Below are 25740 nucleotides of genomic sequence, written 5' to 3'. Positions count from 1 at the left end.
AGATAGTTTGTACTGGGTCTGTGAGTTTATAAAGACTATTAAAGTCAATGGCAACTTTACATGTTTCTGGGAGACAGTAGTTAGTCCCAGAAAAATGGAGTTGAAAAGTCTAAAAAAGACAACCCTGTATGTATGTATGTATGTATTTAATTTTTGTAGAGCGCCGGTAGCCCGCGGGCATCAGGGCGCTTAAACATACGCAACAGATACTATGTGACATATGACATTTAAAGGGTCTGCTAACCACCGGAAAGCCTCTAAGAGGCATCGTCACCCGATTTCTCATCTGAAAAGGTGAATCTTGAGCACCTTCCTAAAGGTGGAGTGATTAGTTTCCAACCTCAGGGGTTCAGGGATGCTGTTCCACAATTTGGGAGCCAGTACAAGAAAAGATCTGCCCAGCCCGGTGTTCAGCTTAAACATGGGCACGATCAATAGGCATTTGCCACCTGATCGTAGATTTCTCCTGGGATTATAGGGTACTACACTCGTTTTCAGGTAGGCGGGCGCTGTGCCATAGAGGCACTTATGAACCAGGCAGAGAGCCTTGAACTTTATCCGTTCTTCTAATCTCAGCCAGTGTAAAGAGAGCCTCTCTTCCGTAACATGATCTTTCCTCTTCAAATTTTTTACTAACCTGACCGCCTTGTTTTGGATCACCTGACAGCTGGAGAGATCCTTGGAAGAGGCCCCCAACAGCAGGGCATTCCCGTAGTCGAGTCTAGAGAGGATGATGGCTCTGGCTATCGTTGCCCTATTTCCCTCATTCAGCAATGGTTTGATGGCTTTCATCAGCCTGAGATAGTAGGCTGTGTTTTTCTGGAGGAAGCTGGTCTGGGCATGCGAGTCGACCGCAGCATCGACCATCATCCCTAGTGTCTTTACCTTAGGGACCACTTGTATTGTGGCATTCTTGATTTGGAATGTGTTATACTCTACCCCCAGTTTTTCCAGCTGACGACTGGAGCCAAACAACATCAGTTCAGTTTTGGAGTCATTCAAGCACATCCAGTTTGCCTACATCCAGTCGTCAATGATCTTATAAACCCTGGTGATCACTTCGCTGTCTGTGGTGTGGTTCCTACCCCCTAGCTCCGGTATGAGTTGGGTGTCATCTGCGTAGTTTGTAAACGACACTCCGGCTTTCACCAATAGGCTACACAAGGAGCGCATATAGATGTTGAACAACATTGGTGATAGGCTGGCCCCTTGGGGTACTCCGATTAGGATATCACAAGGGTCGGAGAAACTCTTACCCCAGTGTACTCTCGCTTGGCGGTTGGCAAGGAAGGACAGAAGCCAGTCAATGGCCCCCTCCGAGCAACCGACATTCTCTCTAAGAGCCTGGATAAGGAGGGGGTGATACACCAGATCAAATGCGGCGCTAAGGTCTAGCAGCATCAACATCCCCAACTTGTTGTCATCCAGCATAGTCAACATCCGATTCTGCAAGTCCAGCATGGCTGTTTCGGTGCTATGGAATGCTCTGAAGCCAGATTGTTGCTGGTGCAGGATTTCCTGGTTCTCTACGAATTGTTGGAGTTGCTGGGTAGCTACCTTATCCAGCAGTTTAAGGATGAAGTTTGAATTGGTTATGGGGCGGAGGTTCCCGGGATCTTTGGGATCTAGGCCCGCTTTTTTAACCAGTGGAGTAATAGTGACTTTCTTCAGATCTTTCGGCACCATGCCCTCTTGAAATGAAGCATTTACTATTCTTCGGAGGACGGGAGCAAAGATATCCTTGTGTTGGAGAATGATGCCGGGGGGCAGAATGTTTTCGGCGCAAGTGGTGGGTTTCATGTTATTTAGCACCTCCAACATCTCTGCCTCTGAGATAGGGTCGAAGTTAAAGAGCTGCTCTCTGGCAGTGGTCTTGCTTCTATGGGGCAGTTCTCCTGTTTATAATATAAGGCAGTTCTGGCTTTGATAATATTTTGTCTTGCCTTTTCCGTTTTTGCTTGGAATGCATTTAGCACCGTATTACAGTCCTCCTCAGAAGGTTCGAAAGGGGGAGTAATAGATACAGGCTTTTCAATGTTCTTCAAAATATTGAAGAGTTTACTTGTGTTGTTGTCCGCTTGCTCGATTTCTGTGTTGAAGAAATTAGCCTTAGCTGCCTTAATTTTGTCTTTATATTCCTTATCCTTCCCTTTCCAGCTCGCTTTACTCTCTGCCGATTTATCTGTGATCCATTTCCTTTCTAAAGACCGTTTTTCCTTCTTCAGAGCAAGAAGCTCTGGAGTATACCATTTTTGGCTATTGCTAATTCTCCTAGTTAGCTTAGTGGTAAGTGGTGCCACGGATTCTACTAACTCAGATAAATGCTTATTATATTTGTCGAGCAGGTCAATGCAGAAGTCGTGATCCTGAAAGGAGCACAGAATTTTGTCTAAGCAGGGCTTGAGCTGCCGCTCATTTACATTTTTAAAGTTTCTAATTGATACCTTGATATGGGGGTTATGCTTATGAGCATAACAGGGCAGTTTTAGGTTGGCCGAGATCAGGTAATGGTCACTCCAGATGCAGGGAGTTGTATTACATTTTTGTATTGTAATGTTGTGACCACACAACCAGTCTAACTGGTTACCCTGAGGGGTGGTGGCGTCCTTATTAAAAACTGTGAAGTCGAGGTTATTCAGAGCTTTTTCCAGTGCTATGGCCCTGTTGTCCTTCTTGTTGCCTCGCCAGAGGTTCCAATCTCCCATAACGACCGTTGACACATTTTCGGATCTCAATGTGCTTAAGTGAGAACAAAGTTCCAGAGAGAAGTCTGAGACCAATGATGGTGGTCTATAGATAACTATCAAGTTGAGGCAATTGTTGGGAGAGAAAATCAGTTTGAGGTGCAATGCTTCACACCCGCTGAATCCTACAGATACCTTGAAGAGTTTAAGGCTGTTCTTGGCGATAATAGCTACCCCGCCTCCCCTTCCCTGCACTCTATTATCATAGTAGATAGTGTAGTTTTCTGGAATGGCCTGCTCACATGTAAGCCCCACTGGGTCTTTGAGCCAGGTTTCAGTTATACACAATATATGAAAATTATGAGCGGATATCATGTCATTTATGTTGATAGCATGTTTAGTTAGGGAGCGTGTGTTTAGAAGCCCGATGTTCAGGCTCATCCACTTCTCCAACTCCTCCCTGCGAGTATCGGTAAATGGAACCCCCTCATGACTGATGGCCTCCTCCCCCTCCCTCGGGCTTACTTGTTATTCTATGATTTGCCCCCGCATGTCCATGTCCATGTTTACCTGATCACCAGGTATGCCGAGAGACCCTGAGAAACCCGTGGAGCAGGGTGGAAGTGAAGGTCCCTGCTTTGAGTAACACCAAACGTCCACACGTCCGGTCACGGACCGGCACAGACCGGCTTGCCCCCTTCGCGCCGGCGCGTTCGCGCCGGGTTTGAACTAATGAGGCAAACAGAAACTACAAGGCTGCTGGGAAGTGTAGTTCCACTGCCCAGACAGCACAAGTAGGGAAGTTGCAGTCAAACTGCGCAAGTAAAATACAGTTCAGTAATCACGTTACCAGCTTAACTAAGCTGACAATGGTGCAAGCAAACAAAATGATTCAAATTTAGGAGCAAGTAAAAATAAAATGAATGGCAATATTGATTGTTAAAATACAGTGTTAAAATTACCAAAAGCGGCAGAATACTGCGGGGTTAAATCAGAAAGTTCTTGAAGGGTGAACTGCCTCAAGTGGACTTTATAATCCGGCCAGACCGGCACAGACCGGCTTGCCCCCTTCGCGCCGGCGCGTTCGCGCCGGGTTTGAACTAATGAGGCAAACAGAAACTACAAGGCTGCTGGGAAGTGTAGTTCCACTGCCCAGACAGCACAAGTAGGGAAGTTGCAGTCAAACTGCGCAAGTAAAATACAGTTCAGTAATCACGTTACCAGCTTAACTAAGCTGACAATGGTGCAAGCAAACAAAATGATTCAAATTTAGGAGCAAGTAAAAATAAAATGAATGGCAATATTGATTGTTAAAATACAGTGTTAAAATTACCAAAAGCGGCAGAATACGGCGGGGTTAAATCAGAAAGTTCTTGAAGGGTGACCTGCCTCAAGTGGACTTTATAGTCCGGCCAGACCGGCACAGACCGGCTTGCCCCCTTCGCGCCGGCGCATTGGCGCCGGGTTTGAACTAATGAGGCAAACAGAAACTACAAGGCTGCTGGGAAGTGTAGTTCCACTGCCCAGACAGCACAAGTAGGGAAGTTGCAGTCAAACTGCGCAAGTAAAATACAGTTCAGTAATCACGTTACCAGCTTAACTAAGCTGACAATGGTGCAAGCAAACAAAATGATTCAAATTTAGGAGCAAGTAAAAATAAAATGAATGGCAATATTGATTGTTAAAATACAGTGTTAAAATTACCAAAAGCGGCAGAATACGGCGGGGTTAAATCAGAAAGTTCTTGAAGGGTGAACTGCCTCAAGTGGACTTTATAATCCGGCCAGACCGGCACAGACCGGCTTGCCCCCTTCGCGCCGGCGCGTTCGCGCCGGGTTTGAACTAATGAGGCAAACAGAAACTACAAGGCTGCTGGGAAGTGTAGTTCCACTGCCCAGACAGCACAAGTAGGGAAGTTGCAGTCAAACTGCGCAAGTAAAATACAGTTCAGTAATCACGTTACCAGCTTAACTAAGCTGACAATGGTGCAAGCAAACAAAATGATTCAAATTTAGGAGCAAGTAAAAATAAAATGAATGGCAATATTGATTGTTAAAATACAGTGTTAAAATTACCAAAAGCGGCAGAATACGGCGGGGTTAATCAGAAAGTTCTTGAAGGGTGAACTGCCTCAAGTGGACTTTATAGTCCGGCCAGACCGGCACCGAGCGGCTTGCCCCCTTCGCGCCGGCGCATTGGCGCCGGGTTTGAACTAATGAGGCAAACAGAAACTACAAGGCTGCTGGGAAGTGTAGTTCCACTGCCCAGACAGCACAAGTAGGGAAGTAGCAGTCAAACTGCGCAAGTAAAATACAGTTCAGTAATCACGTTACCAGCTTAACTAAGCTGACAATGGTGCAAGCAAACCAAATGATTCAAATTTAGGAGCAAGTAAAAATAAAATGAATGGCAATATTGATTGTTAAAATACAGTGTTAAAATTACCAAAAGCGGCAGAATACTGTAACACACAGTAAAAAGTTTATGCATATGGAGTAGGTGAAGCTCCACAGTCCAAGAACACATAAAAATGTAAAACGCACACAGCAAAACACATGTAAGAGTGGGAAAACAGGCTCAAACTCTTACCAGGTGAAGAAAATAAATCCTAGAAATCCAGCAACGCTGCTGAGGGACTCAGTAGGCAAGGGAAATTAGTCATTCTGGAGAATTCTCCTTAACAATGTCTATCCCTTCTGGGGTAGTTTGATGAATGAGGTACCGAAGATACCTGTCGGCTACTGAGGGTTCTGACGTGCATCCCTCCCAGGGCCCTCAGCACAAGAAGTCCGCTGGGTTTTCACCCTTTCCTGGCCTGTGTCGTAGCCCCCATCTGGCAATCTGAGGTGGCATCTTCGCCTGGGAGTTCTTGTATAAGAATAGCAACGCTTGATGATCTGTAATGACTCGGAATGGTTTGCCATAAAGAAAAAGGTGGAAATGTTTGCATGCCCATACCACAGCAAGACCTTCCTTTTCCGCCTGCGAAAATGCTTGCTCCGTGACAGAGAGGATCCGGCTGGCATAGACGATGACATGCTTTCTCGAAGAGTCTTTTGGGTCCACCGGCGCCAGGATGCTTCCCAGTCCTACAGGGCTGGCATCTACTGTCAATTAAGTTTGGTGTATGGGGGTCATAATATGACATATTGGTGGCCTTTGCTACTCTTTCCCGGATGGTCTCGAAGGCTCTTCCATCCAGCGGAAAGTTGCATCCTGTCTGGTTAAGAGTCAAGGGCTCGCTTACTGTCGCAAAGTCCTGGATGTTGCACGTACAGTAACTGGCGAGCCCTAGAAATGACCTCAGCTCCGATACATTTGCTGGGGGTGCAGTGTCATTGAGCACGGCGACTGTTGGGATCTGGGGTCATGCCTGATTCCGAAAAGATGTGTCCAAAGAACTTCAACATGCTCTTCTGGAACTCGCACTTGTCCTGATTGAGTGTGATATTCGCTGCCTCCAGTGCTTTGCACACCTTCATGAGTGCTTTGTCGTGCTTGTTGGTATCTGCACTGAAGACTAGGATATTGCGCTATAATTAAGGCATTTCGGTATATGTTTGATGATGTTGTGCACCTCGGCTTGGAATATTTCTGTGGCTGAGGACACGCTGAAGCTTAGCCTTTTATAGCGAAAGAGGCCCCGATGTGTGACGAAGGTGGCAATGTTCCTGCTCTCTGGGCTCAGCACGAGTTTGTGGTAGCCTTTCTGTAGATCGAGCTTGGAGAATACTTTGCCCCTGTTTAATAGGTGAATCATGTCTGAGATACGTGGGGCCTAGTGTCTTTTTCTCTGTATGGCTTGGTTGGGGTGCCTCATGTCCACGCACAGTCAAATAGCTTCCAATCCTTTCTTGAGTACTGGCAGTATGGGGGATACCCAGGTGGTGGAGCTGGTGGCTGGCTCGATGATGTCTTGCTCGAGCAATTTGTGTAGCTCTTCCTCTACCTTCTTTTGGATGTTGACCGGGATCCCTCTGTAATGTTGAGCTATGGGGCTTACAGAGTCATCTATATGCAGCTTAATGGGCCTGTTCTTCAGTTTTCCTATCCCTTTGAATAGATGCGGGTAAAGGTTGTTGATCATTTCAACGGGGTCAATGTATTTGTGGACCATGATGTACAATATGTGAATGAGTCCCATATCAGCAGCTGCCTTGAAGCTCAGAACACACTCACTGTCCGTTTCCATTTCTAGGATGTGAATGAAAAACAAGAAAATTGGCAGAGAAGGGACCCTAAAGGGTAAAGCGCATGGATGGCAAGTTTAGGTGCTTGCTGGTGGGCTGCGGATGAGAGCGATAGTGGGAACCTTCTAAATTACCCACAGAGTAAACGATAAAAGAAGACTGGGTTTGCTCTCACACTGCGCACACAATATCAAATAGAAAGCACAATTTGCTGATTATATTGAGTGATTTTAATCAACAACGTTGCAGCCTGACACGTGTTTCAAGCTTCATGCTCTTCTACTGAGGCTGCTTGGACAAAATTTAGGTGAAAATAAATATTACACAATTCCAAAATCAATAGTAAAAATAGAACACAAACACCCAGAGCCAAAACACATGGAACAGGTAGGATGTACCAACCAAAAATAAAAAGCCGAAACAACCACAATGCCATAGTAATTGAATAGACAGTTAGCAGAAAATAAATTTGAAATACATTTGAAATAAACATAAGGTAAAAACATATTACCAATGGAGTGCGGCATTGTTTGTCAAAGGATATCAGGTTGATAAAGAGAAATAAGAAAATAAATAATAAAGAACATTAATTGAGGGAAAAGGGGGTTGCAATGGTGATCAGCCAAAAAATACATGGGTAAAGCCCAAATTGTATAGGAGTACCTTAATCTTGGTCAATCTGCAAATCTCGTGCTAATGGAAATAATTACACAATGAATAAAATTAAATTAAAGATGAGTCAAGGGATAAAGAAAATTAAGTCAAGTGAAAAGGGCTTACTAGGTATTGAACCTTAAATAGGATTGAATAGTAATACGTGGGCTCCCTATAAAGCAAGAAGAATATAAGAAAAAAAAATATTTTAAAGAAAAGGAAAATTTTAAACGCCTATTGGCAGACATAACGAGCAAAAGTAGCACATAGTTGAAATTGAAAAAATAATGGCAACATACAAATAACTTGCAGTTGCACGGAGAACGTATTTGGTCAATCAGAGCAATGCTGAAATGTTGCCAAAGTCCAAGTGGTAAACAACCCGTAAAGAGAAGAAGAGCAAAAGAGAAGCACCAATTAGCAAATTAAATGTTGCCTCCGGCGGTCGTCTAGACTAACACGGAATTGATTTAGGTCCCCGTATAGGTTAGGGTTCATCTACAAACTAACTAGCGCAAGGGTAATGTGCTCGCCTTGGAAGCATTATAAATAAACAATCATATCATAATCGTAACGATAATACAACTCCTTGTCAGATTCAAAGAGACACAGCTTCTGGCAAAGGTTAGAGAATCACAGCTTCTGGTCAAGGAATACTGAAACACATTTTCTTCTAAGATCTCTTCTTAATAGAACCATACATCACAGTTTACAGCTTTGTCAGGATGACTTCTTAGCACTTCTGCTTTCACGTGGTTAACTCTCACCCCAGGGTCACTTCTATAAAGAGTCACCATGCAGGTCTTCTCACCTGCCTGATGACGTCTTAGATCTAGTAACAACCACTGGTTTTACCACTACTTCAGCAGTTTTACATTGTGTGACTTTTAACATCTTTTAAGAAACTACTAGATTCACTTTAGTGCCCCTCAACAATTCCAAGTAAGCAAGGCACTTTTTTACTGAACATTCACCTTCCAGAAGGGCCGCCTCTTTCCACTCTTGTCTTTCTGCCACACCAACAACCAAAATACTTTTAAGGATCTGTTTGTACCTTTCCTCATTTTGGCTTTGTCAATGTGAGTTTTTCGACCAACCTTTAGTAAGAATCAAAATCAACAAGTTTGACCCTTTTGCAATGTTGCATTCACCCCTTCTCTTCCTCCAAACCAGAGCAGCTTAATGGTATGCCTTATTTTTAGTCTCTTTTGGCTTTGGTGTACAATACATTAGGGTTTGGCAATGCTTGCACGACTCTTGGTTTGGGACAATGCTTGCACCACTCTTGGCTTGGGAGAATGCTTGCACCACTGTTGGCTCTGGGTAATGCTTGTTCCCTGCAACTCAAAATGTACAATTCAGTCACGTCGGTACAGTGCTACAATGGTCTTCTGCTTTATAAATTGTTTTTTGTTAACCTTCAATTTCAGGATCATGTTTAAGCACACATTATTAGTTTTTCAGCCTCTTTCAATAGTTTAATATTCAATTAGAACTATTCCGTCAGTTTCACTTTTACGTGGGTGCTACTTGGGTCATCTTCCCTGTTCAAACAACCAATAATCGAGTATGCCTCACTTTTACTCATACACAAGTGCTACTTTTGTTGCATTGCATTGTCTGATAATTAACCACCAGGTTTACAAGGCTTTCACTCACACACAAGTGATTCCCCTTGGCTACAATTGCCTGCCTTTGTTCGCGCAAGGTATCAGAATGCTCAGTAACACTCACAAGTTTCTGTCTTCACTTCCTTTCAGTTCTGTAGGTCTTTAACTGCTTCTGGCTTCTTTGAGCGTACACTCTTCATCAGTGAAGGGGTATTCTGTCTCGCCACACAGTCTCAGATCTAGTCTTGCTCTTGGGACATTCTGCTGCACACCAACCTCCAGCCACAGTCTCCGGGATGCTTCCTGCTGCACAATCTCTGCAATCAGGTTCACATGGGGAAAAGCAGCCTTCCTTCACGCTTTCTGCTACGCAACCTATGCACTTCAGATTTAAGGGGAATAGGACCCTCTCTGGACTGGCAGCTGAAATCTGCTTCACAGTGGTCCTGGCACCCTCTCTTTCCAACAACCTCTGCTTGGACTACCAGCTATGTACTCTCATTCTGCTACTGCTCTTGATGCTACTACTCAAGCTCCATCTAATTGCCTTTCTCATTTCTTCTATTTTGCAATAAGCCATTAGAAGTTTCGGATTGTGGGCTAAGTTAAACAAGGGTGTTTCCGAGACTTCCTGACCTGTTTCCTACTCCACAGAACACCACCACCAGGGTAAGGATCAGGAAGTGTCTGTCCTTCACTTGCCACATGAGAATGGGCCCAGGCTGGATTTTTGGAGGGAATCATTTCTGATTCATCACACAGTTCAGTGTCAACAGTACCTGAATTCAGTGTTGGTTGCTGATGCTGTCAGAACCAGAGTGCAAAATATAGTGCGCTGATCAGGCTAGGATTGTAGAGGCCCCAGCAAAATGAGGGTGTTGAGTAGGGGCAAATATTGATGCTGTGGGCGATTGAACGGTGCTCATGAAGATGCAGGCCCTCTGGTCACAGTAACGCTTCACAGTTGGACAGGCTGAGTCAGGCTTTAATCGCTGGGGTCCTAGTCAGCGTGCTATAGTCATTGAAGTAGTGACCTTGGGTGCATCGATTGATGAGGCATCAGTTTACAGGTTAGCTGGGCCAAGCCTAGTTTGTAACCCCAGATAGAGTAAGCAGGTGACTATCCAGTGATTTGGTTCAGGTCCAGGCATTGACCAGTTGCTTCCTGCCTACCAGTTGACAAGCTTTGACTGGCATACGCTGATGTGTCGAGCTGTTTGAAGGCGATAGCAAAGGGTCAATTGGTGGAGAAGCACAGCAACCAATGCAAGCAACTTCTCTCTTGTTCCAGCTGTGGAGAACACAGAGCGACCAGTTTGGTATGGTGACCAGTGAGCTTCGGCTGGTCTGGTCCTCCAGTTGCTGTAAGGCCCTTTCAGTTGGACTCGAGGATAGGATGATTCCTGTTCATTGTCTGCTCTCCCAGCATAGGAGATTCTGGTGCAGAGTGGTAGGTCCAGATCCACAGCAGAGGTTACTCCCAATGTGCCCTGGGAGTGGTAAGGGATGGATCTTCTTTTTGTCTTGGATGATTCCTTTCAAATTTGGCTTAGGGCTTTGGAGAGTTCAACTCTTCCAAAGGAAGTCCAGTGAGATCTTTAGAAAAAATCTGAGGGTGGAAGACAACTTCTTTTGAGGGCAAAAGTCCTCAGGTTATTGGGCTAAAGATAGTCTGCCCTAGTGGTCCAATCACTGCTTTTGAATGGAGTGGGCATTGCCCTTCTGATGTCATGTTCACAGTGCTTTGCTCCAGAGGAAGTGGGGGTCAGGAAAGAGAGAGAGAGAGAGACAGTGAAAATCTAGATAATGGAAGCCTCCTTACCTTGACCAGAGCCCTCCTGCCTATCATGATGTCATGCGCCGATCTCCTTGGCGCCTGTGGCCGTGGGTACGCTTGGGCGGTCATTAGACTGTTCCTCCACATTACGCCCAAGTGCACAGCAGCGGTCTAGTTGTTTTTGTCAACGGCTGTTGCTGGAGGTACTTAGCCCCACCCCCTCCAGCAATCAGTGTGTTGCAACCCTTAGGTTAGTTCCCTCTTCCTTTGGTCTGCCGGGCTAGTTTTTCCTTTTCGTTCCTTGTTGGAACGGCTTCCGCCAGCCCTTTCTGCCACGTTCTCTGTGGCTCACCGGCTCTCTTGTCTGGTCCTGCTTCTTCATTGTTCTTTCTATTTTCCTATTTCTGCCTCGTTCTGGAGCTCCCTGCTCTCTTGTGAGCTCTGGTAGTGTCGCTGCCCCTCCTATCAAGTTTCACAGTTCCCTCGCTCTTTCTTTGCCTCTTATTCCTTCCTGCTGTTTCATTTACACAGAGATAGGAGTCTCGTCTCCAGTCCTCTTCCGTTCTGATCCTCCATTACTGAACTGTTCCCCATATCTGTAAGGACCTGCAATACTTTACCTGGTGTTCCAATAATCATTGCAAGTCCACCGTCCTGGGATCCTCCACAGCTGAACAACCTTCTTGAGCTGATCTTCACCACAACCTGCATTCCACTGGGGTTTTTTGTGCCAGATAGAGGCTTTTTCCCCAACGGTCGATCCCGGAAGAGAAGTCACAGGTCTGCCTTTGGATAGCATTCATTGTGGCTTCCTCCCAAGGTAGACAATTACTCCTTAAAAAAGAAGGACTACCGAGTCCGTCGTCCATTGACTCACAGCAGCCCGGATTCCAGTCTCTCAGGTGAGGAGGAGGAGGAGATTGGGGATTCCAGGGAAACCCAAATCAAGGGATCTGACAGTTTTCAATGCCAAACAACAGTCATGGCAAGAGCAGAGCAGGTACAGAAGTTACTCTCCACTGTTCCGAATCTGTCTGTGGAGGTGCAGAACCTAAAGAAAGAATACACAATGCTACGTCAAATAGTGACCACTCGAGATCCACGCCAGGCAAATCTACCTCCCATGGCTCTTCCCACGGGCAAGTTTGATGGAACACCCAAAAGATTAAAGGAATTCCTGGATGGCTGCATGATACACTTAACCTACTGGCCCAATACCTACACTACAGATCAAGCCAGAGTAGGATTTCTTATTTTTAACATGATAGGCAATGCTCTGGCCTGGGCAACACTGCTAGTCACTAGTTCCAGTCCCATTTTGCAAGATTTCAGTGCATTCCTGACACAACTCAAACAGGCATTTGAGCGACAGGAAATCACTTACTCCTGTGAGGAGCTTCTAGATGTACAGCAAGGGTCAATGGATGTACTGTCTTACATCACTACATTTAAGAAACTGGCTGCTAAGGTGGGATGGCCTGAACAGTCACAGTATGTTATCTTCCGCCGTGGATTGAAAGAGGAGTTATACAATGAATTAGCCAAGTCCCCTCGGTCACCTACACTTGCTTACCTGCTCTCTGCTTTTCTACAGATAGAGTACCGGTTGCACGAAAGAAGGTCTGAACGACGATGGATCAGGACCCCAACTCCCCAGAGTGGACACTCTCCTCCCATGTCCTCCTCTTTTACCCAAATAGAGCGAGAAGATCCAATGCAGATAGGGATGGCTCACCCTTCATTAACCCCAGAAGAAAGGAAACGCTGAAGAGAGAACAGTTTGTGAGCCTATTGAGGCTCTGATGGTCACCTACATCGCAACTGCCCAGAGGTTCCGCCTAGACGCTCGGGAAATTAGAAACCTCAGACCTAAAAGGGATGGGGCACCGAGGGATGGGTTCTCATCCAGTCCCTATATTTCTCTCTCCATCAGTCCACTCACAGAGATGAAGATTCCAGACTGATGGTAGTCACCATTCATCACTATCTGGAACAAGGGAAGATCAAAGCCCTGTTCCTCCTGGACTGTGGGGCGGCAGGTAATTTTGAAGACACTTTGTAGGCAGATAAAGTTGGCCTATGCAGAATGGATGCAAGGAAGACCAAAAGGTCGAAGGGGTCGACGGTAGTCCTCTCAGTTTAGGGTCCATTACCCAAACCACTGAAGACCTACAGGTTACCATTCAGAAACATACAGAACTCCATAGGTTTGACATCATCCGGGCAGCCCATTTTCCAGTGATTCACAAACACAACCCCCGGATAAATTGGTCTACCAATCAGTTAGAATTCGACTCTCCCTACTGCAAGTAGAATTACCTACATGAACTCAAGTACCACATGGTGCATACCGTCTCATCACCGAAGGACACGACAGTGAGAATACATTCCATCCCAGTCGATCTGTCATGGTACCGTTTCGGAAAATGTTCTCCCTGTCAAAGACTGAAAGAAAGGTCCTGCAATCCTACTTGGACGAACATCTGTGCAATGGCCTCATTCAACCCTCTGGATCCCCGGCAGGTGCACCCCTTTTATTTTATACCACAAAGGGATTTTCTCAAACTCAGACCTTGTAGCGACTTCAGAAGGTTGAATTCCATCTACAAAACAATCCAATCTTGGATGGCAGAAAATTGGTTTTGTCTCAACAGTGAGAAAACCAAACTCCTGATAGTTGGTTCCCCCTCTACATTGAGCAAACTGGATAACCAATATCCCACCTTCTCTATCGACAACATCCCCATCACTGTGTCACCTTCCATCAAAACATTAGGTGTCTACCTCGAACCCAACCTGACTATGGATAGGCAAATCAACGCCATGGCCTCCTCCTCTGCCTATCACTCTAAACTCATCAATTCAGTCAGACCCTTCTTGTCCCAGCAAAACTGCCTCACCATCGCCAGGACCTTAATTGGTTCCAGTCTTGACTACTGTAATGCACCTCTCATCGGCACTTCTGCCAAGAACGTTGCCAAACTCCAAATCGTTCAAAATAATGCACTCAGACCCGCCACCGGCCTTGCACGTAAAGAGCACATCTCGGAACTCAGAAGACAGGTCCACTGGCTCCCAGTGAAGGAGAGGATCACTTTCAAAGTACTCGCCTTGACTCACAAGTGCTTACATTCCTTGCCCCCCCCCCACTTGGCAGGTAGAATCACCAAACCCGCCACCCTCAGACCTTCCGGATCCCGCTACTCCAACCTCCTATCTGTACCTAGAACCTGTAAAGCCCGGGCAGGCGGCTCCAGCTTCCCCACTGTCTCCCCACTTCTATGGAACTCCCTACTGCCTCACATCAGGAACATTGAATCCCACTCAGCCTTCCACAAAGCCATAAAAACCAACCTCTTTGTCTGACTGTTTCTACCTGCATCTTATGACAATCATGCGTAACCATGTTATCTGTGATACTATGTAAATCACCCTGAAATGTAAATAAGCACTCTTGGGCAGCTTCATTTTAACCCTTCATTCAAGCCTTCTTAAGATCTTATATAGTGCCTAGATGCCTGTGGGCTATAGCGCGATCTACAAATTTAATTTAAAACAAATTGGACCTTCGCAGTGCTCATCACCTGCTGAGAATCCACACCGCAGAGGAGTTTAAAACGGCCTGACGTACACCATATGGGTTGTATGAGTATTGCGTCATGCCATTTGGTCTTGTAAGCACTCCTGCAATATTCCAACGGTTCATGGACCGCATTTTCTCAGACCGTATGTACATTTTGGTTATAGTGTACCCGGATGATATATTGGTCTTCTCTTGCAATGTCCACAAACACCAAACCCATCTACATGAAGTCTTGAGTCGTTTATATACTCATCATCTCTTAATCAAAAAATAGAAATGTGTGTTTGGAGTGAATCAGGTTCCCTGTTTGGGGTTCATTTTATCGGAGAACGGTGTACAGATGGAGGAGAAGAACGTTACCGCCATTCTAAATTGGACTGTGCCTACCTCTGTCAAGGAGGTTCAGAAGTTTTTGGGGCTAGCCAATTTTGGCCTTTATGCTTGCAGCACCCTAGTGTGAGGCTACTCATTTTGAATAGTACTGCTTCTTGAGGAAGGGCTGGGACAGATGTCTACTGTGCGGCTGTCTCAGGCTGAGGATAATACCAGTGCTTCCAAAAAGATCAAAGAAATCAAAGAGGTGGTTTGGTTTTCCACGTTCTTATCCTGTTATTTGGTGGGATACACCCAGCTGACCAGAATACACATCATCTTCCACAGCTGAGCTGACTCACATGACACATGTGCGCTATCAATTGGATTTTGCCAGTCGTGATCATAAGTATCACCATCCACTATGACTAAATGGAGTGATTCAAGAGTATGTGTCCCTTCTTCCAAAGGGGGAGCCATCCCTTTTAAGGCTAACAGACTCCCATTTCTGAGAGAAACTCACTATGCAAGCAGTATCTGCATCCATGGGAATTGGACGCACTGTTGTTACTTCTGTCTACTTTGAATGTGTCTGTTCTCAACCCACCAAGTAGTGACATTCCCTCAATCTCTTTGATTACATGTAATACTGGATATTGCCTGAACTCAACAGGAGATGTGACATAACCTTCTTGTTTCGTATAATGCAAATAAAGTTTGATAGTTCGTGTTAGTATACTTACAGCGAAGTAGCTTTGTATACAAACAACACATATTACATACTCCAAATTGGACAGCAACTTCATTAAAATCAATAAAATCACAGTTAAAATCATGTCTTATGCCATTACAAAATATCTCGCCTTACGAGGCCTATGAAAATGTCTACAATCTTCAAATAAAATGACACAATAAAATAAATAAGATTAATGTCATCACTCAACATGAATTTACACCATACATTCTCAATTTCATGAAAATCAAACATATTATTATACGATTTTAAAAACTGATAGCTTATTATTTCTAAACTTTCACAAGCAATGATTAAATGTTCTAATGACTCAATTACGTTACTACCACATAGACAGCAGTAACGCCTTTCTCTGCACACACCAAGCCTAGCACCCATTGTTTCTAATGCCACAGATACATTGAATTTCATCAATAGGTAGGTTCGAAAGATCTTCACACAAGAATAAGCTGTAATATACTTAGGTAAATTGGTGAGAGTGGCTTGTACCTGACAATAATGACCACTATTCGCTTTGGATGCAAGTTCGATCCTATTTTGTTCATAACTAAATTCACGCAATCTCTTTTTTACCATGTGCTAAGTGTCACACTTACAGATATTAGAGAGTATCCAACAGTCCACTTTGCGTTGAGGTTACCTAATTTACCAATTGTACCAATTGACAGAAAGCCTTCTAGACACATGTATGCCTGCATATAAAAAAAAATGATCTTATCATTCTGTAATGTACAGGTTCTTTCATAAAACATAACACATAGTCTGTGGCCCCATATTTCGACTGCATATGAAGCCATCATTCTAATTTTTGCAGTATGTATGCTCAGGATGGCAGAGGTAGAATACCCCACATTTCTACCTATGAAAACACTGAGCACATTGGTTGCTATTTGGCAACTGAATTTGACAGATTTCCAATGGGAATCTCATCTTAATTTCTCATCAATCAGTACTCCCAAATACCTATATCTGTGTACTAATTCAAGACTTGTATTATTCACCTTCCACGCATGTTTTTTAGGGGTTTTGTTTTTAGCTGCGAATAACATCACTTTGCTCTTGATGATGTTAATGGTTAAACCGTTAAGGGTGGAATAATTTACAAGTGCATCTAACATCTTCTGAAGGCCAGTAGTTGTGTAGTCTAGTAATAACAGAATGTCAGCATATGCCACCCATCCTATCACAACTGATCCAACCTTCACCAGATTGGCTCCAATATTTACAAATACATCTTGTATGTCAGCCAAGTACAAGTTAAAAAGCGTGCCCGCCACCATAAAGCCCTGCTTGACACCACTACATGTCGATATTATTGCAGACAAGCGCCCAGATGCTTTCAACTGCAACCTAACATATGTTTCTGAATAAAGCAACATTAACATTCTCAATAGACTCTGAGGAATATTCCTGTTTAATTTATGCCACAGGCGGCTGCGCATAATCGTATCGAAGGCGGCAGAAATGTCTATGAAAGCGCAGTAGACATTTAGATCTCTACACTTCCAGGCATGTTCTATCCCTAATGACAGTATTAAAAGGTTATGTGCTGTACTCGCCTTAGCTCTAAAACCTATTTGGTTCTGTGGCAATATGTTGTTTGTAGCAATCCAGGTATTCTACTCAGTAAGAAGCATGCAAGCAAATATTTTAGAAGAAACATCTAGCACGGCTAGCATGCAAAAATGTGCAGGATTGTCCCATGCTCCTTTTTTGTGTATTGTAAGGATATGGCTGATGTGCCATGACTTAGGAATTCAGCCTAATAGACCTATTTGTGTAAACAGCATATGGAGGGTAGTCGGCCATAGTGCTGGCTCCATTTTTAACAGCTTGTTGCATACCCCGTCTGGACCTGCTGCCCTCGAATTTTTAAGCAGTACAATGATCTGTGTAAGGTCTGCAAAAGACGCAGCACATGTCCAGCTGTCAGAGAGGGTGCAAAATGTGACATCACCTCCTTCCACCCGCCCAAGTGTCGCTTGAACGTGTGTGCACCATTTTTCTTCTGGTATGCAATTTATGGTTAGATCACGCTTATTGCCATTCCTTAAAATCTGCCATATCCTAGTAGTATTGTTATCAAGTGCAAGATTTGCTATGTTTTTCCAATCTCACACTGAGTTTTATGTTACTTAAACCATTGTCTGTAGCCTTTTTTCTCAATACGTATCCTTAGAGGGAGCAAATTCAATGCGCTTAAATGAATTGCTTCAATGATAATTTTTGCTATTTTCTGACGCATTCATTTTTTTGCTTGACTTGAATTTATCATTTCCCTTCCTCACCGTTATTGACTTATTTGATCTTTCTGCACCTGATTTATAACTTCACGTCATTTTGACCTTATTACACATCTTTACCATCATATCCGAAAAGTTGGTTAAGATCTTATCATCCGTGTTGGGGCTATTAGTGCATTCTAACATGAATTTTGGAAGAGCTCTCTAACCTCCATATTGGCCATCACTAGATTTGTCTGATGCCAATGAATGCGATTTCGGCTCGCATTAAGATAGATTTGACCATTAGCGTCATAACTAGCATATGCTGACTTAATTGCAGGTATTTCCATTAGAGCACATAATGGGTGATGATCACTTTCACACTCATGTCTTTTATATATGTTAACCCATTGGAGTTAACGAACATATAATCCAGTGTTGCCGCTGATTGTCTGTCTATCCTTGTGACAGCTGATCTTGCGTCACTTGACATGCTCCCATTCAGTTTAATAAGTTTGTGTGTAGTCAATAGCTTAGCCACTTAGTTTTTGCTGCTTAACAAAACTAATTAAGTGTACTTGTCCACTTTAAAACGGCCAAAGAAGATATCCTCCATCCAAAACCTATTTCTAACTAGCCCTTCCACTATATCTAACAACTGAACAACATCAGAATGTTCAGCTTCTGGTAACTTTACTTTAGCTGTTTGCACTTGGTACCTTCTCAGGATTCATTCTACAAAAACAAAGGTTCTTGTTAGCATTCTCAGGCTCCCAAAGCTTGCATTCCAACTTAATTCAATTGGTTTCTCAATATATCTTCTAGAGCACTGCCAGTGCTCATCAATCGTTATGTTCAACCACTATCTTGGCATCTCCCAAAACATATATTTTGGGTTTCTAAGGAAATGCCTAACTAAGGAACTACTTAGCAATAGGGATAGGTATGGCTTTATTACATTATTATTTAATAAAACCCTTGAAAATGTGTGGCGTGCATCTGACTCCTTCTGGTCAACCACAGTAGGCCTAGCTTTTATTTTGAGTTTACCATGCCACCAGTCTGGGTGTCTCATGATCATCATAGTTTGAATACAGAGGGTCATATCTTAAATGCTGCCTCTGCCCCGTCGGGACTTGGTTGTCTCTGTGGCTGTCAAGTGAGCATCTTATGAACTTGGAACCCGCTCTGTGCCATCAGTAGAGCGGATGCCACAGATCAGGCTATTGAGGAGGCCAGGCACGGGTGCATTATGCTTTTGGCATGTAGTCAATGGAAAAGGGGAATCTGGTTGGCATATTGCCCTTTTTGGAGAAAGAATTACTCTTATCATGCTATTTGTCAATACAAATCAAAATAGCAAGGGATTTGCACCTTTGCCAGATGGAAATTCCTCACACATGCATAGGAGTATCAGGAAATTAACAGTGAGTGTGTGAGGCAGTTTATACCAGCATACTGTGTATTTAAGTGAATGCAGTTGTCATACAAGTCAATGGAAACAGAAGAAGACAGGACCAGCTTGTGCATCACAATAGGGAGATAGAAAAACAGAGAATCACAAAGCCAAATTGTGTAAAATGCATTCTCACAAGAAATATGTGGAGTAATGTATCAGAGACTGAGGGAGGTGAGAGATGTTATTCAATGAGCGTCTACTGAAGATCTGGGAGCTAGATCAACGCAATGTGTACTTGAAAAGGAGGAGAAGGAGAATTTTAGATTCCTATCTCCTATCCCCTTTCCCCCCACTGATAAGTCAGGCATTCAGTATGACATGGATGATGATCAAGATAATGGTTGAGGTCAAATTATGATAAAGAGTATTTAAGCAATAGAACCCATAGGTAAGGACCCGAGCGAAGCGAGGGTCTTACCGAAGGCCCGGGGGCATTACCAGAGTCGGTAATGCCCCCGACGCGAGGATTCTATTGCTGTTAGTACCCAGGCCCGCAAAAAAAAGAAAATGGCCACCGCCATGGAAAGGGAACACGGAGTCCGTTTTCCCTTTCCATGGCGGCCATCGGGAGCAGACGCGCTGGAGCGTGTTCACTCCCGAAAAAGGATCAAAAAGAAGGTAAGTGGGGTTGGGAAGGCGGGAGTGGGACGGGGGAAGAGGGGAAAAAAAAAGAAAAAAACATACCTGCGTCCCCGGCGGGGGATGAGGGAAGCCCCCAGCCGTGTGGAGGAGCAGAGCGGGGATGGCCCCACTCCGAGTCTCCACACAGCTGGAGGCTTCCCTCGTCTCCCGCCGGGGACGCAGGACCATGAAGGTAAGTTGGCGGGGCGGGTGGGAGGGAGGGAAGGGAATTTTAAAAAAAAAGAAAAAAGACTTACCCAAGTCCCCGGCGGGCGGCGAAGGCAGCCTCTCAGCCGCGGGGAGGCTCAGAGCGGGGATGGCCCGCTTCAAGCCTCCTCATTGGCTGAGGGGTGGCCACACCCCCCACTGGGGACAAATGCCGTGGAATCCCGACGGAGGGATTCCCGGGCGGGTAGGGACCTGGGGAGAGCCAATCAGAATGCTTGTTGCATTCAGCTTGTCTCTCGCCGGGTACTAATATTGATTACAATCCAGTCAGGAATTTGTGTTGTTGCTAGAAAGCAGTGATAGTAAGAAGGATATTAAAATGTCAAAACAGAAACAGAATTTATATTAGAAGCTCACTTGTACCCCGTGCACAGTCACTGACAAAAGCCCCTTCATGTCACAGATCACAAAGTGTAACACATCATCAATCAGAAGATAGAACATCACTGGAACACTTGTGGCACACTGTTGAGTCCAACCTGCATGTTGTGGGTGGTTCTTTTTATAATTATTACAGCTGCAGACATTGGATATCACATAAGTATCAGTCCTGTGATCTCAGCTCAGCTGTGAGTAGATTATGTTTTTTTTTCTGCCCAGAAAAGGATGTTCTAGCCACTCCTTGCAGGGATGTAACCTTGGGGGATTGCCTCTCTGTGTTCCTTTTTGACGGTAGGCAACACCCTTCCCAGAAGGCAGGCACTTCACAGGAGGCTGGACTGGAAACAAGAATCAAAGGGGTAACCCCCTAAAAAAAGGTTTGGCCTCACACCAGGATTCAGAATTTCAAAGGACCTGCAATGCTATTGAGAAGGGAAGAAGCAGGGTTAGTGGAGACCAAGGGAGCTCTTTACAGCTTAAGCAAGGTTGCATTATCGTGTTTCTCTCTACCTCTAACACTCCTTCTTGTCCCCTTCACTTCCTTTACCAAAACACTTTGGGAGTGATGTCAGAAGGAAAATATCTATTTCTTTCAAAAACAGGGATTGGACCACTAAAGCTGGCTAGCTTCAGTGCAATCAACTGTGTGTTTTTCCCTTTAAAAGAAGGTGTTTCCAACTCCTGCTTGGATTCATTTTGGAACAAACACCTAAGGAAGATTCCATTGTTACTCTGTTGGGAGAGTTGATCTATCCAATGTCCTCCATCAGTGAGGTGAGGACTGAGTGTTCAAGGCAGAGTTAAGCTCTGTCCCATAACCATCTCCATGAACCACTGATGATGGTCTGCTGCTGAGACAAGAACTGCATATCTGCACACCACAACAGTACCCAGGACCCCACTGTTCAGTAGGTCACCTGCAGTTGTGGACCAGCCCCCCTAGTGCATGGCCAAATTTATCCTGTAGCCCCTAGATTGGGACTCACTGCAACCAGAGGACTTAGACAGCCAGGAATCCTATTTTCCTATGTCAAATATGTCAAACCAATTTGAACCGTAATTCAAGCCCATTCAACACCTTTGAACCTACAGGACCACCCAAAACTGTAGTTGGCACTCTATCTCCTTAGACTGACGTACTGCATGTTTAAATCTGTTCGCCTCTGTGACATGCTAGCCAGGCCGTCATTGCATTGGCTCTAACTATATGCTCATCATTGCCGCCTTCAACCCACCAGCATCTTCGCTGGCCAATTGCCATCAAGCCCTGATCATCAAAAACTACATCAATGCTTTCAAACTGAACTGTTCATTCAGTCTCCAGCTCCTTCATAGTCATACTGATCATTGGACTGACCCTGGTGTGTCTCACAATGCACCCATCTCAAGCATTATGTATGAAATGCAGCAAGCTCCTGTTTGAACCCTGTTCAGAACTGCTCCACTACCCACCTAGAACAGCATGACTTATGCTGCATATTCAAACCAGTTTACCATTACACCATACCAAATGAGTGCATCAATTCCTCGGCTCGAACCTGCCACTCATTGTTGAACCAGCCGTGCTCCAACTGCTTGTTCAACTCATAAGCCTCTTCTCTGCTGATCTTAATCAGTAGTCCATCAGACCCTGACGCACCTTTCCAACTGCAATCTTTGAATACCACACTAAGCCTTGAACTCAAAATGTGCATCCATTCCCTAGAAACTCCACTTATGAACTGTCACTGGTGGCCCTTACAATCCACAATGAACTTCAGCATGGCTCTGGCTCAATGCTTGCTCCCCATCTGGAATTACATAGCCAACAGAGTCAAACCTTATTGAAGCTGCTGGAACAGCACCCAGAAGCCTTGTTTGAGTTTGTCAAACCACCAAGAAGCATAAGAAGGTTGTAAGGAACTCATGGTGGCAACAAGTAAGACAGGCACAAATGATCACAGTTAAATAGTGTTTATTGAACAATGAATGCGGTGTAAGTCAGCTAAATAGGCCTATACTAAGAAACCTATTGTAAAATCTTACAACTAATACCAAAAACGGTGTGGGGCAATTTTCATGAAAAGAAAGAAGTGTTGTCAAATAATATGTCAGGATGGGGTAGCCTAGGTCTCCCTTCCTCACGTTATGAGCACAGGGTAAAGTGGGATTTTGGAGCACAGTACTTTCTCAAGCTTCTCAGCATGAGATGACAGTTTGTTTTACCTATCAGGGCCATCGATGGCCAAGTCTCGTTTCTCTTGAAAGCGTCTTGCCTTCGAGGACCTGATGTAACCAAATAATCAAACCAATAAAAGTTCCTTCAACAACTGAAAGTTCACACCTTTGTTGTACATAGGGTGTAGATTCTTTACCCTTGGGTGCCCCTTTTCTGGGTGCTGACCCCTCTTGATTCTTTCAGCCTCCCTCCTCAGGGTTCATTATGGCTCTTCTGCATTCCGCAAAGCTTAATGTCCTTTTTTTAACGGTTCATCTTGTACATCCCTCTACCGGGTTCACTCTTGTCAACACACTGTTTCCTGGGACTTTGGATTTTGCCCCTCTTTATTGGCATCCCTTGTTCGTGTTCACTCTGGCCCTCAATTAGGGTGATAGTAGCTCACCCCTGGTCTACCTCTTCTGGGCACTGACAGCTCTTTATTTTTAACAAAGCTCTTTTACACAGTTCAATGCTTGTGGGATTTGCTTCCCTTGCTTTCTCTCTATGCGGGATTCACTTCCCTTGATTTTCAACAGTTTGTAGACCAAAGTCTTTCGATTGTACAGGGATTTTGCTTGATCTCCTGTATGACCTTTTTGACCTATCTTGGCAACTTCTGGTATCGGTAGTTTCGCTCAGATGGGGATCAACCAGAGTCTCTCAAGTTAGCACCTACATGGTGCCGGTTCCCTATGCACCTGGTCTCCCCTTTACACGTTTAGAGTTCTTTGAAGTTAGTTCAATTTGATGACACTTTGCAACTTTCATTCAAAAAATCCTGGCTCTTACCGGTTCTCCCCTCAACTCACCAGCTGTGATGAACCGCTTGGCTTTCCATCTTTCGGAGTCAAGGGCCGGCGACGCGCCAAGGTGAATCCACCGGTGGGTTTCCCGCCACCTGAAGGCCACAAAGACTTCGACGACTCGATACCCTTGCTGAAGTTTGAAGTTTGAAGTTTAAGTTTATTCATTTGCATTGCGCACCAAACCCGAGGGTAGGAGGGCGCAGGAGCAGCAAGGTTGTTCACAGCTTAGTTACACATCACATAGCATTGCAGTAATTACAGTAGTTACAATCGGATAGAAAACAGTTCCAGCAATCAAGATAAAGTCAAAGAGGTATGCAGGTTACAAGTATACATATTTACAAGGTGGGTATGCAGGTTTGCAAGTCAACATATTTACAAGGTGTATACCGGGTCTGGATAGGATGGGATTAGTGGTCATTGTTCTTTATCCAGTGTATGTAGTTGCGTCTAAAGTGTGAGTAGGTTTGGGGTGTCCTTAGTAGGGGTGGTAGGGAGTTCCAGTGCTGGGCTGCTTTCACTTGGAAGCTGTTGCCCCCCATTTTGGTGCGTTTGAATCTGGGGACAGTGAGTAGATTAGCGTTGGAGGTTCTGTTGGACGAGTGTTTACTTATTCTGTCGACTTAGTAGCTGGGGGCGGCGTTGTTGAGGCACTTGTGTGTTAGAGAGGCTACTTTGAGCATGATTTTGTCTGTAGTGTTGAGCCCGTTATGGGCTCTCCTATTGTTGGAAATGTGTTCTTTCTTAGGGATGCTGAGCGCTGCTCTGAGAGCGTTGTTTTGCAGCGTCTGTATTTTGTTGATAACCTGTTTGCTAGCTCCCACGTAGAGGGCATTACAGTAGTCCAGCTTTGATAATATAAGGGCTCTGGCTAATGTAATGCAGCTCTGGGTGGATAAAAAAGGTTTGGCTGCTCTTATGAGCTTACATGTGTAGGCCGTGGAGGAAGCCATGGAGCTAACCTGTTTATGGAAAGAGAGGGAGGAGTCAATGTATATTCCTAGGGTTTTCACTTCCTTGGCTACATTAATTAGGTTCCCGTCTATTATGAAGCTGGTGTAATTGTGGTCCAGTTTGGCTAGGTTAGCAGTGGATCCAAGTATGATGAGTTCAGTCTTGTCATCATTCAGGCATAGACTGTTTGCCTGGATGATGAGGTACACCCTGTTCACCAAGGCCAAATCATGGTTGTAATCTCCCGTCAACGGGATGAGGATCTGGATATCATTGGCATAATTAGTGTAGGTGATACCCAGACCATCTAGATCATCAAACAGGGGCTTCGTGAACACGTTGTACAGTGAAGGTGAAAAGCATGAACCATGGGGTACTCCGCATGTAATGGGGATGGAGTCTGCAGCCGCTGTGGTAGAGAAGACACGCATGGATCTGTTGCTGAGGAAAGACTCGATCCAGCCGATGGCTTCTTGGGAGAAGTGGGCCGCAGAGTCGAGATGATTGCATAGGATTTTGTGATCGACCAGGTCAAATGCTGCGGATAGGTCTAGGAGGAGCAATGGGGCAGTTTTCCCATTGTCTCTCAGAGTGTCAATTTGAGCCTTCAGGTCGATAAGGGCTGTTTCTGTCCCGTGTTGGGGTCTGAAGCCTGAGTGCCGAATACCGAGTAGATGGTTTGATTCGAGGAATTTTTGAATTTGTTCGTAGGCTGTCTTGTCTAAAATCTTGAGCAGAAAGGGGACGGTGGTAATGGGTCTGTAATTGGTGGGAATGGATGGGTCAAGAGAGGGTTTTTTGAGAAGGGGGAGGACCCAGGACTCTTTGAGGTTGCTGGGGATGGTGCCTGAGGAGAAGGAAGCGTTGATAAGTCTTGTGATGAATGGCGAGAGGTCTCTTGCCGCATCTTTAATGATTTGCGGGGGGCAGAGGTCGCCCTAACAGTTGGATGGCTTTAGACTAAGGGTGATTTTTTCCACTTCTAGAGTGGAGACTTCGGAGAAGCTAAAGCGAGAGGGGGTAGGCAGCGGGAGTTGGGGCGTGGGGCGCAAGGTCATGTTGGTGGGGTTGGTCGGTTTAGCTAAGGACTCTTTCTTGTTTTTAATTTTAGTTTGAAGGTTTGTGACTTTATTGTTTAGGGCATTTTGGACATTAGTGCACCATTGTTTGTCCTTCACACAGGTGTCAGGAATTAGCACTGGTGTTTCCAGTTCTTTAATTATCGTAAATAGCTCTTTGGTACTGGAGTTAGATTGCGCTATTCTCATGTTGTAGGACTCTTGTTTGGCAACTATAATTTAT

Source organism: Ambystoma mexicanum, chromosome 6q (assembly GCF_040938575.1).
Source record: "Ambystoma mexicanum isolate Mex_15411 chromosome 6q, UKY_AmexF1_1, whole genome shotgun sequence".
NCBI classification, from domain to species: Eukaryota; Metazoa; Chordata; class Amphibia; order Caudata; family Ambystomatidae; genus Ambystoma; species Ambystoma mexicanum.
This window is presented reverse-complemented; position numbering follows the sequence as displayed.